This window comes from Pristiophorus japonicus, unplaced genomic scaffold, assembly GCF_044704955.1.
Source record: "Pristiophorus japonicus isolate sPriJap1 unplaced genomic scaffold, sPriJap1.hap1 HAP1_SCAFFOLD_406, whole genome shotgun sequence".
NCBI lineage: Eukaryota > Metazoa > Chordata > Chondrichthyes > Pristiophoridae > Pristiophorus > Pristiophorus japonicus.
This window is the reverse complement of record NW_027253937.1, coordinates 452017-464572: the sequence shown is the minus strand read 5'-3', so window position 1 is coordinate 464572 and position 12556 is coordinate 452017.

The following is a 12556-nucleotide window of genomic DNA, read 5'->3' as shown; positions in this document are numbered from 1 at the left end:
TGTGAGGCTCAGTGTGTGAGGGATGAGTCTCAGTTTCTCGTCATCCAGACGCAGCTGAAGTGTGTGTGAAGGTGAGGCTCAGTGTGTGAGGGACCAGTCTCAGGGTCCAGTGATCCAGACCCAGCTGAAGTGTGTGTGAATGTGAGGCTCAGTGTGTGAGGGACCAGTCTCAGGGTCCAGTGATCCAGACCCAGCTGAAGTGTGTGTGAATGTGAGGCTCAGTGTGCGAAGGGCCAGTCTCAGGTTCCAGTGCTCCAGGCCCAGCTGAAGTGTGTGTGAATGTGAGGCTCAGTGTGTGAGGGACCAGTCTCAGGATCCAGTGATCCTGACCCAGCTGAAGTGTGTGTGAATGTAAGGCTCAGTATGTGAGGGACCAGTCTCAGGGTCCAGTGATCTAGACCCAGCTGAAGTGTGTGTGAATGTGAGGCTCAGTGTGTGAGGGACCAGTCTCAGGGTCCAGTGATCCAGACCCAGCTGAAGTGTGTGTGAATGTGAGGCTCAGTTTCTGAGGAACCAGTCTCAGTGTCCAGTGATACAGACCCAGTTGAAGTGTGTGTGAATGTGAGGCTCAGTTTGTGAGGGACCTGCCTCAGGGTCCAGTGATCCAGACCCAGCTGAAGTGTGTGTGAATGAGAGGCTCAATGTGTGAGGGACCAGTCTGAGGGTCCAGTGATGCAGACCCAGCTGAAGTGTGTGTGAGATGAGGCTCAGTGTGTGAGGGACCAGCCTCAGGTTCCAGTGATCCAGACCCAGCTGAAGTGTGTGTGAATGTGAGGCTCAGTGTGTGAGGGATCAGCCTCAGTGTCCAGTGATCCAGACCCAGCTGAAGTGTGTGTGATTGTGAGAATCAGTGTGTGAGGGACCAGTCTCAGGGTCCAGTGATCCAGACCCAGCTGAAGTGTGTGTGAATGTGAGGCTCAGTGTGCGAAGGGCCAGTCTCAGGGTCCAGTGCTCCAGACCCAGCTGAAGTGTGTGTGAATGTGAGGCTCAGTGTGTGAGGGACCAGTCTCAGGATCCAGTGATCCTGACCCAGCTGAAGTGTGTGTGAATGTAAGGCTCAGTATGTGAGGGACCAGTCTCAGGGTCCAGTGATCTAGACCCAGCTGAAGTGTGTGTGAATGTGAGGCTCAGTGTGTGAGGGACCAGTCTCAGGATCCAGTGATCCAGACCCAGCTGAAGTGTGTTTTGACTGTGAGGCTCAGTGTGTGAGGGACCAGTGTCAGTGTCCAGTGATCCTACCCTGCTGAAGTGTGTGTGAATGTGAGGCTCAGTTTGTGAGGGACCAGTCTCAGGGTCCAGTGATCCAGACCCAGCTGAAGTGTTTTTGAATGTGAGGCTCAGTATGTGAGGGACCAGTCTCAGGGTCCAGTGATCCAGACCCAGCTGAAGTGTGTGTGAATGTGAGGCTCAGTGTGTGAGGAACCAGTCTCAGGGTCCAGTGATCCAGACCCAGCTGAAGTGTGTGTGAATGTGAGGCTCAGTGTGTGAGGAACCAGTCTCAGGTTCCAATGATCCAGACCCAGCTGAAGTGTGTGTGAATGTGAGGCTCAGTGTGTGAGGGACCAGCCTCAGGGTCCAGCGATCCAGACCCAGCTGAAGTGTGTGTGAATGTGAGGCTCAGTGTGTGAGGGACCAGTCTCAGGGTCCAGTGATCCAGCCCCAGCTGAAGTGTGTGTGAATGTGAGGCTCAGTGTGTGAGGGACCAGACTCAGGGTCCAGTGATCCAGACCCAGCTGAAGTGGGTGTGAATGTAAGGCTCAGTGTCTGAGGGACCAGTCGCAGGGTCCATTGATCCAGACCCAGCTGAAGTGTGTGTGAATGTGAGGCTCAGTGTGTGAGGGACCAGTCTCAGGGTCCAGTGATCCAGACCCAGCTGAAGTGTGTGTGAATGTGAGGCTCAGAGTGTGAGGAACCAGTCTCAGGGTCCAGTGATCCAGACCCAGCTGAAGTGTGTGTGAATGTGAGGCTCAGTGTGTGAGGAACCAGTCTCAGGTTCCAGTGATCCAGACCCAGCTGAAGTGTGTGTGAATGTGAGGCTCAGTGTGTGAGGGACCAGTCTCAGGGTCTAGTGATCCAGACCCAGCTGAAGAGTGTGTGAATGTGATGCTCAGTGTGTGAGGGACCAGTCTCAGAGTCCAGTGATCCAGACCCAGCTGAAGAGTGTGTGTGAATGTGAGGCTCAGTGTGTGAGGGACCAGTCTCAGGGTCCAGTGATCCAGACCCAGCTGAAGTGTGTGTGAATGTGTGGCTCAGTGTATGAGGAACCAGTCTCAGGGTCCATTGATCCAGACCCAACTGAAGTGTGTGTGAATGTGTGGCTCAGTGTGTGATGGACCAGTCTCAGGGTCCAGTGATGCAGACCCAGCTGACGTGTGTGTGAATGTGTGGCTCAGTGTGTGATGGACCAGTCTCAGGGTCCAGTGATCCAGACCCAGCTGAAGTGTGTGTGAATGTGAGGCTCAGTGTGTGAGGGACCAGTCCCAGGGTCCAGTGATCCAGACCCAGCTGAAGTGTGTGTGAATGTGAGGCTCAGTGTGTGAGGGACCAGTCTCAGGATCCAGTGATCCAGACCCAGCTGAAGTGTGTGTGACTGTGAGGCTCAGTGTGTGAGGGACCAGTCTCAGTGTCCAGTGATCCTACCCAGCTGAAGTGTGTGTGAATGTGAGGCTCAGTGTGTGAGGGACCAGTCTCAGGGTCCAGTGATCCAGACCCAGCTGAAGTGTTTTTGAATGTGAGGCTCAGTGTGTGAGGGACCAGTCTCAGTGTCCAGTGATCCAGACCCAGCTGAAGTGTGTGTGAATGTGAGGCTCAGTGTGTGAGGAACCAGTCTCAGGGTCCAGTGATCCAGACCCAGCTGAAGTGTGTGTGAATGTGAGGCTCAGTGTGTGAGGAATCAGTCTCAGGTTCCAATGATCCAGACCCAGCTGAAGTGTGTGTGAATGTGAGGCTCAGTGTGTGAGGGACCAGCCTCAGGGTCCAGCGATCCAGACCCAGCTGAAGTGTGTGTGAATGTGAGGCTCAGTGTGTGAGGGACCAGTCTCAGGGTCCAGTGATCCAGCCCCAGCTGAAGTGTGTGTGAATGTGAGGCTCAGTGTGTGAGGGACCAGACTCAGGGTCCAGTGATCCAGACCCAGCTGAAGTGGGTGTGAATGTAAGGCTCAGTGTCTGAGGGACCAGTCGCAGGGTCCATTGATCCAGACCCAGCTGAAGTGTGTGTGAATGTGAGGCTCAGTGTGTGAGGGACCAGTCTCAGGGTCCAGTGATCCAGACCCAGCTGAAGTGTGTGTGAATGTGAGGCTCAGAGTGTGAGGAACCAGTCTCAGGGTCCAGTGGTCCAGACCCAGCTGAAGTGTGTGTGAATGTGAGGCTCAGTGTGTGAGGAACCAGTCTCAGGTTCCAATGATCCAGACCCAGCTGAAGTGTGTGTGAATGTGAGGCTCAGTGTGTGAGGGACCAGCCTCAGGGTCCAGTGATCCAGACCCAGCTGAAGTGTGTGTGAATGTGAGGCTCAGTGTGTGAGGGACCAGTCTCAGGGTGCAGTGATCCAGCCCCAGCTGAAGTGTGTGTGAATGTGAGGCTCAGTGTGTGAGGGACCAGACTCAGGGTCCAGTGATCCAGACCCAGCTGAAGTGTGTGTGAATGTGAGGCTCAGTGTCTGAGGGACAAGTCGCAGGGTCCAGTAATCCAGACACAGCTGAAGTGTGTGTGAATGTGAGGCTCAGTGTGTGAGGGACCAGTCTCAGGGTCCAGTGATCCAGACCCAGCTGAAGTGTGTGTGAATGTGAGGCTCAGTGTGTGAGGGACCAGTCTCAGGGTTCAGTGATCCAGACCCAGCTGAAGTGTGTGTGAATGTGAGGCTCAGTGTGTGAGGGACCAATCTCAGGGTCCAGTGATCCAGATCCAGCTGAAGTTTGTGTGAATGTGAGGCTCAGTGTGTGAGGGACCAGTCTCAGGGTCCAGTGATCCAGACCCAGCTGAAGTGTGTGTGAATATGAGGCTCAGTGTATGAGGGACCAGTCTCAGGGTCCAGTGATCCAGACCCAGCTGAAGTGTGTGTAAATGTGAGGCTCAGTGTGTGAGGGATGAGTCTCAGTTTCTCGTCATCCAGACGCAGCTGAAGTGTGTGTGAAGGTGAGGCTCAGTGTGTGAGGGACCAGTCTCAGGGTCCAGTGATCCAGACCCAGCTGAAGTGTGTGTGAATGTGAGGCTCAGTGTGTGAGGGACCAGTCTCAGGGTCCAGTGATCCAGACCTAGCTGAAGTGTGTGTGAATGTGAGGCTCAGTGTGCGAAGGGCCAGTCTCAGGTTCCAGTGCTCCAGGCCCAGCTGAAGTGTGTGTGAATGTGAGGCTCAGTGTGTGAGGGACCAGTCTCAGGATCCAGTGATCCTGACCCAGCTGAAGTGTGTGTGAATGTAAGGCTCAGTATGTGAGGGACCAGTCTCAGGGTCCAGTGATCTAGACCCAGCTGAAGTGTGTGTGAATGTGAGGCTCAGTGTGTGAGGGACCAGTCTCAGGGTCCAATGATCCAGACCCAGCTGAAGTGTGTGTGAATGTGAGGCTCAGTTTCTGAGGAACCAGTCTCAGTGTCCAGTGATACAGACCCAGTTGAAGTGTGTGTGAATGTGAGGCTCAGTTTGTGAGGGACCTGCCTCAGGGTCCAGTGATCCAGACCCGGCTGAAGTGTCTGTGAATGTGAGGCTCAGTGTGTGAGGGACCAGTCTCAGCTTCCAGTGATCCAGACCCAGCTGAAGTGTGTGTGAATGAGAGGCTCAATGTGTGAGGGACCAGTCTGAGGGTCCAGTGATGCAGACCCAGCTGAAGTGTGTGTGAGATGAGGCTCAGTGTGTGAGGGACCAGCCTCAGGTTCCAGTGATCCAGACCCAGCTGAAGTGTGTGTGAATGTGAGGCTCAGTGTGTGAGGGACCAGCCTCAGTGTCCAGTGATCCAGACCCAGCTGAAGTGTGTGTGATTGTGAGAATCAGTGTGTGAGGGACCAGTCTCAGGGTCCAGTGATCCAGACCCAGCTGAAGTGTGTGTGAATGTGAGGCTCAGTGTGCGAAGGGCCAGTCTCAGGGTCCAGTGCTCCAGACCCAGCTGAAGTGTGTGTGAATGTGAGGCTCAGTGTGTGAGGGACCAGTCTCAGGATCCAGTGATCCTGACCCAGCTGAAGTGTGTGTGAATGTAAGGCTCAGTATGTGAGGGACCAGTCTCAGGGTCCAGTGATCTAGACCCAGCTGAAGTGTGTGTGAATGTGAGGCTCAGTGTGTGAGGGACCAGTCTCAGGATCCAGTGATCCAGACCCAGCTGAAGTGTGTTTTGACTGTGAGGCTCAGTGTGTGAGGGACCAGTGTCAGTGTCCAGTGATCCTACCCAGCTGAAGTGTGTGTGAATGTGAGGCTCAGTTTGTGAGGGACCAGTCTCAGGGTCCAGTGATCCAGACCCAGCTGAAGTGTTTTTGAATGTGAGGCTCAGTGTGTGAGGGACCAGTCTCAGGGTCCAGTGATCCAGACCCAGCTGAAGTGTGTGTGAATGTGAGGCTCAGTGTGTGAGGAACCAGTCTCAGGGTCCAGTGATCCAGACCCAGCTGAAGTGTGTGTGAATGTGAGGCTCAGTGTGTGAGGAACCAGTCTCAGGTTCCAATGATCCAGACCCAGCTGAAGTGTGTGTGAATGTGAGGCTCAGTGTGTGAGGGACCAGCCTCAGGGTCCAGCGATCCAGACCCAGCTGAAGTGTGTGTGAATGTGAGGCTCAGTGTGTGAGGGACCAGTCTCAGGGTCCAGTGATCCAGCCCCAGCTGAAGTGTGTGTGAATGTGAGGCTCAGTGTGTGAGGGACCAGACTCAGGGTCCAGTGATCCAGACCCAGCTGAAGTGGGTGTGAATGTAAGGCTCAGTGTCTGAGGGACCAGTCGCAGGGTCCATTGATCCAGACCCAGCTGAAGTGTGTGTGAATGTGAGGCTCAGTGTGTGAGGGACCAGTCTCAGGGTCCAGTGATCCAGACCCAGCTGAAGTGTGTGTGAATGTGAGGCTCAGAGTGTGAGGAACCAGTCTCAGGGTCCAGTGATCCAGACCCAGCTGAAGTGTGTGTGAATGTGAGGCTCAGTGTGTGAGGAACCAGTCTCAGGTTCCAATGATCCAGACCCAGCTGAAGTGTGTGTGAATGTGAGGCTCAGTGTGTGAGGGACCAGCCTCAGGGTCCAGTGATCCAGACCCAGCTGAAGTGTGTGTGAATGTGAGGCTCAGTGTGTGAGGGACCAGTCTCAGGGTCCAGTGATCCAGCCCCAGCTGAAGTGTGTGTGAATGTGAGGCTCAGTGTGTGAGGGACCAGACTCAGGGTCCAGTGATCCAGACCCAGCTGAAGTGGGTGTGAATGTAAGGCTCAGTGTCTGAGGGACAAGTCGCAGCGTCCAGTGATCCAGACCCAGCTGAAGTGTGTGTGAATGTGAGGCTCAGTGTGTGAGGGACCAGTCTCAGGGTTCAGTGATCCAGACCCAGCTGAAGTGTGTGTGAATGTGAGGCTCAGTGTGTGAGGGACCAATCTCAGGGTCCAGTGATCCAGACCCAGCTGAAGTTTGTGTGAATGTGAGGCTCAGTGTGTGAGGGACCAGTCTCAGGGTCCAGTGATCCAGACCCAGCTGAAGTGTGTGTGAATATGAGGCTCAGTGTATGAGGGACCAGTCTCAGGGTCCAGTGATCCAGACCCAGCTGACGTGTGTGTAAATGTGAGGCTCAGTGTGTGAGGGATGAGTCTCAGGGTCTCGTGATCCAGACGCAGCTGAAGTGTGTGTGAAGGTGAGGCTCAGTGTGTGAGGGACCAGTCTCAGGGTCCAGTGATCCAGACCCAGCTGAAGTGTGTGTGAATGTGAGGCTCAGTGTGTGAGGGACCAGTCTCAGGGTCCAGTGATCCAGACCAGCTGAAGTGTGTGTGAATGTGAGGCTCAGTGTGCGAAGGGCCAGTCTCAGGGTCCAGTGCTCCAGACCCATCTGAAGTGTGTGTGAATGTGAGGCTCAGTGTGTGAGGGACCAGTCTCAGGATCCAGTGATCCTGACCCAGCTGAAGTGTGTGTGAATGTAAGGCTCAGTATGTGAGGGACCAGTCTCAGGGTCCAGTGATCCAGACCCAGCTGAAGTGTGTGTGAATGTGAGGCTCAGTGTGTGAGGGACCAGTCTCAGGGTCCAGTGATCCAGACCCAGCTGAAGTGTGTGTGAATGTGAGGCTCAGTTTCTGAGGAACCAGTCTCAGGGTCCAGTGATACAGACCCAGTTGAAGTGTGTGTGAATGTGAGGCTCAGTTTGTGAGGGACCTGCCTCAGGGTCCAGTGATCCAGACCCGGCTGAAGTGTCTGTGAATGTGAGGCTCAGTGTGTGAGTGACCAGTCTCAGGTTCCAGTGATCCAGACCCAGCTGAAGTGTGTGTGAATGTGAGGCTCAATGTGTGAGGGACCAGTCTGAGGGTCCAGTGATGCAGACCCAGCTGAAGTGTGTGTGAGATGAGGCTCAGTGTGTGAGGGACCAGTCTCAGGGTCCAGTGATCCAGACCCAGCTGAAGTGTGTGTGAATGTGAGGCTCAGTGTGCGAAGGGCCAGTCTCAGGGTCCAGTGCTCCAGACCCAGCTGAAGTGTGTGTGAATGTGAGGCTCAGTATGTGAGGGACCAGTCTCAGGGTCCAGTGATCCAGACCCAGCTGAAGTGTGTGTGAATGTGAGGCTCAGTGTGTGAGGGACCAGTCTCAGGGTCCAGTGATCCAGACCCAGCTGAAGTGTGTGTGAATGTGAGGCTCAGTTTCTGAGGAACCAGTCTCAGGGTCCAGTGATACAGACCCAGTTGAAGTGTGTGTGAGATGAGGCTCAGTGTGTGAGGGACCAGTCTCAGGGTCCAGTGATCCAGACCCAGCTGAAGTGTGTGTGAATGTGAGGCTCAGTGTGCGAAGGGCCAGTCTCAGGGTCCAGTGCTCCAGACCCAGCTGAAGTGTGTGTGAATGTGAGGCTCAGTGTGTAAGGGACCAGTCTCAGGATCCAGTGATCCTGACCCAGCTGAAGTGTGTGTGAATGTAAGGCTCAGTATGTGAGGGACCAGTCTCAGGGTCCAGTGATCTAGACCCAGCTGAAGTGTGTGTGAATGTGAGGCTCAGTGTGTGAGGGACCAGTCTCAGGGTCCAGTGATCCAGACCCAGCTGAAGTGTGTGTGAATGTGAGGCTCAGTTTCTGAGGAACCAGTCTCAGGGTCCAGTGATACAGACCCAGTTGAAGTGTGTGTGAATGTGAGGCTCAGTTTGTGAGGGACCTGCCTCAGGGCCCAGTGATCCAGTCCCGGCTGAAGTGTCTGTGAATGTGAGGCTCAGTGTGTGAGGGACCAGTCTCAGGGTCCAGTGATCCAGACCCAGCTGAAGTTTGTGTGAATGAGAGGCTCAATGTGTGAGGGACCAGTCTGAGGGTCCAGTGATACAGACCCAGCTGAAGTGTGTGTGAGATGAGGCTCAGTGTGTGAGGGACCAGCCTCAGGGTCCAGCGATCCAGACCCAGCTGAAGTGTGTGTGAATGTGAGGCTCAGTGTGTGAGGGACCAGTCTCAGGGTCCAGTGATCCAGACCCAGCTGAAGTGTGTGTGAATGTGATGCTCAGTGTGTGAGGGACCAGACTCAGGGTCCAGTGATCCAGACCCAGCTGAAGTGGGTGTGAATGTAAGGCTCAGTGTCTGAGGGACCAGACTCAGGGTCCAGTGTTCCAGACCCAGCTGAAGTGGGTGTGAATGTGAGGCTCAGTGTGTGAGGGACCAGTCTCAGGGTCCAGTGATCCAGACCCAGCTGAAGTGTGTGTGAATGAGAGGCTCAATGTGTGAGGGACCAGTCTCAGGGTTCAGTGATCCAGACCCAGCTGAAGTGTGTGTAAATGTGAGGCTCAGTGTGTGAGGGACCAGTCTCAGGGTCCAGTGATCCAGACCCAGCTGAAGTGTGTGTAAATGTGAGGCTCAGTGTGTGAGGGATGAGTCTCAGGGTCTCGTGATCCAGACGCAGCTGAAGTGTGTGTGAAGGTGAGGCTCAGTGTGTGAGGGACCAGTCTCAGGGTCCAGTGATCCAGACCCAGCTGAAGTGTGTGTGAATGTGAGGCTCAGTGTGTGAGGGACCAGTCTCAGGGTCCAGTGATCCAGACCCAGCTGAAGTGTGTGTGAATGTGAGGCTCAGTGTGCGAAGGGCCAGTCTCAGGGTCCAGTGCTCCAGACCCATCTGAAGTGTGTGTGAATGTGAGGCTCAGTGTGTGAGGGACCAGTCTCAGGATCCAGTGTTCCTGACCCAGCTGAAGTGTGTGTGAATGTAAGGCTCAGTATGTGAGGGACCAGTCTCAGGGTCCAGTGATCTAGACCCAGCTGAAGTGTGTGTGAATGTGAGGCACAGTGTGTGAGGGACCAGTCTCAGGGTCCAGTGATCCAGACCCAGCTGAAGTGTGTGTGAATGTGAGGCTCAGTTTCTGAGGAACCAGTCTCAGGGTCCAGTGATACAGACCCAGTTGAAGTGTGTGTGAATGTGAGGCTCAGTTTGTGAGGGACCTGCCTCAGGGTCCAGTGATCCAGACCCGGCTGAAGTGTCTGTGAATGTGAGGCTCAGTGTGTGAGGGACCAGTCTCAGGTTCCAGTGATCCAGACCCAGCTGAAGTGTGTGTGAATGAGAGGCTCAATGTGTGAGGGACCAGTCTGAGGGTCCAGTGATGCAGACCCAGCTGAAGTGTGTGTGAGATGAGGCTCAGTGTGTGAGGGACCAGTCTCAGGGTCCAGTGATCCAGACCCAGCTGAAGTGTGTGTGAATGTGAGGCTCAGTGTGTGAAGGGCCAGTCTCAGGGTCCAGTGCTCCAGACCCAGCTGAAGTGTGTGTGAATGTGAGGCTCAGTTTGTGAGGGACCAGTCTCAGGATCCAGTGATCCTGACCCAGCTGAAGTGTGTGTGAATGTAAGGCTCAGTATGTGAGGGACCAGTCTCAGGGTCCAGTGATCGAGACCCAGCTGAAGTGTGTGTGAATGTGAGGCTCAGTGTGTGAGGGACCAGTCTCAGGGTCCAGTGATCCAGACCCAGCTGAAGTGTGTGTGAATGTGAGGCTCAGTTTCTGAGGAACCAGTCTCAGGGTCCAGTGATACAGACCCAGTTGAAGTGTGTGTGAATGTGAGGCTCAGTTTGTGAGGGACCTGCCTCAGGGTCCAGTGATCCAGACCCGGCTGAAGTGTCTGTGAATGTGAGGCTCAGTGTGTGAGGGACCAGTCTCAGGTTCCAGTGATCCAGACCCAGCTGAAGTTTGTGTGAATGAGAGGCTCAATGTGTGAGGGACCAGTCTGAGGGTCCAGTGATGCAGACCCAGCTGAAGTGTGTGTGAGATGAGGCTCAGTGTGTGAGGGACCAGCCTCAGGGTCCAGTGATCCAGACCCAGCTGAAGTGTGTGTGAATGTGAGGCTCAGTGTGTGAGGGACCAGCCTCAGTGTCCAGTGATCCAGACCCAGCTGAAGTGTGTGTGAATGTGAGACTCAGTGTGTGAGGGACCAGTCTCAGGGTCCAGTGATCCAGACCCAGCTGAAGTGTGTGTGAATGTGAGGCTCAGTGTGTGAGGGACCAGTCTCAGGGTCCAGTGATCCAGACCCAGCTGAAGTGTGTGTGAATGTGAGGCTCAGTTTCTGAGGAACCAGTCTCAGGGTCCAGTGATACAGACCCAGTTGAAGTGTGTGTGAATGTGAGGCTCAGTTTGTGAGGGACCTGCCTCAGGGCCCAGTGATCCAGTCCCGGCTGAAGTGTCTGTGAATGTGAGGCTCAGTGTGTGAGGGACCAGTCTCAGGGTCCAGTGATCCAGACCCAGCTGAAGTTTGTGTGAATGAGAGGCTCAATGTGTGAGGGACCAGTCTGAGGGTCCAGTGATACAGACCCAGCTGAAGTGTGTGTGAGATGAGGCTCAGTGTGTGAGGGACCAGCCTCAGGGTCCAGCGATCCAGACCCAGCTGAAGTGTGTGTGAATGTGAGGCTCAGTGTGTGAGGGACCAGTCTCAGGGTCCAGTGATCCAGCCCCAGCTGAAGTGTGTGTGAATGTGATGCTCAGTGTGTGAGGGACCAGACTCAGGGTCCAGTGATCCAGACCCAGCTGAAGTGGGTGTGAATGTAAGGCTCAGTGTCTGAGGGACCAGACTCAGGGTCCAGTGTTCCAGACCCAGCTGAAGTGGGTGTGAATGTGAGGCTCAGTGTGTGAGGGACCAGTCTCAGGGTCCAGTGATCCAGACCCAGCTGAAGTGTGTGTGAATGAGAGGCTCAATGTGTGAGGGACCAGTCTCAGGGTTCAGTGATCCAGACCCAGCTGAAGTGTGTGTAAATGTGAGGCTCAGTGTGTGAGGGACCAGTCTCAGGGTCCAGTGATCCAGACCCAGCTGAAGTGTGTGTAAATGTGAGGCTCAGTGTGTGAGGGATGAGTCTCAGGGTCTCGTGATCCAGACGCAGCTGAAGTGTGTGTGAAGGTGAGGCTCAGTGTGTGAGGGACCAGTCTCAGGGTCCAGTGATCCAGACCCAGCTGAAGTGTGTGTGAATGTGAGGCTCAGTGTGTGAGGGACCAGTCTCAGGGTCCAGTGATCCAGACCCAGCTGAAGTGTGTGTGAATGTGAGGCTCAGTGTGCGAAGGGCCAGTCTCAGGGTCCAGTGCTCCAGACCCATCTGAAGTGTGTGTGAATGTGAGGCTCAGTGTGTGAGGGACCAGTCTCAGGATCCAGTGTTCCTGACCCAGCTGAAGTGTGTGTGAATGTAAGGCTCAGTATGTGAGGGACCAGTCTCAGGGTCCAGTGATCTAGACCCAGCTGAAGTGTGTGTGAATGTGAGGCACAGTGTGTGAGGGACCAGTCTCAGGGTCCAGTGATCCAGACCCAGCTGAAGTGTGTGTGAATGTGAGGCTCAGTTTCTGAGGAACCAGTCTCAGGGTCCAGTGATACAGACCCAGTTGAAGTGTGTGTGAATGTGAGGCTCAGTTTGTGAGGGACCTGCCTCAGGGTCCAGTGATCCAGACCCGGCTGAAGTGTCTGTGAATGTGAGGCTCAGTGTGTGAGGGACCAGTCTCAGGTTCCAGTGATCCAGACCCAGCTGAAGTGTGTGTGAATGAGAGACTCAATGTGTGAGGGACCAGTCTGAGGGTCCAGTGATGCAGACCCAGCTGAAGTGTGTGTGAGATGAGGCTCAGTGTGTGAGGGACCAGTCTCAGGGTCCAGTGATCCAGACCCAGCTGAAGTGTGTGTGAATGTGAGGCTCAGTGTGTGAAGGGCCAGTCTCAGGGTCCAGTGCTCCAGACCCAGCTGAAGTGTGTGTGAATGTGAGGCTCAGTTTGTGAGGGACCAGTCTCAGGATCCAGTGATCCTGACCCAGCTGAAGTGTGTGTGAATGTAAGGCTCAGTATGTGAGGGACCAGTCTCAGGGTCCAGTGATCGAGACCCAGCTGAAGTGTGTGTGAATGTGAGGCTCAGTGTGTGAGGGACCAGTCTCAGGGTCCAGTGATCCAGACCCAGCTGAAGTGTGTGTGAATGTGAGGCTCAGTTTCTGAGGAACCAGTCTCAGGG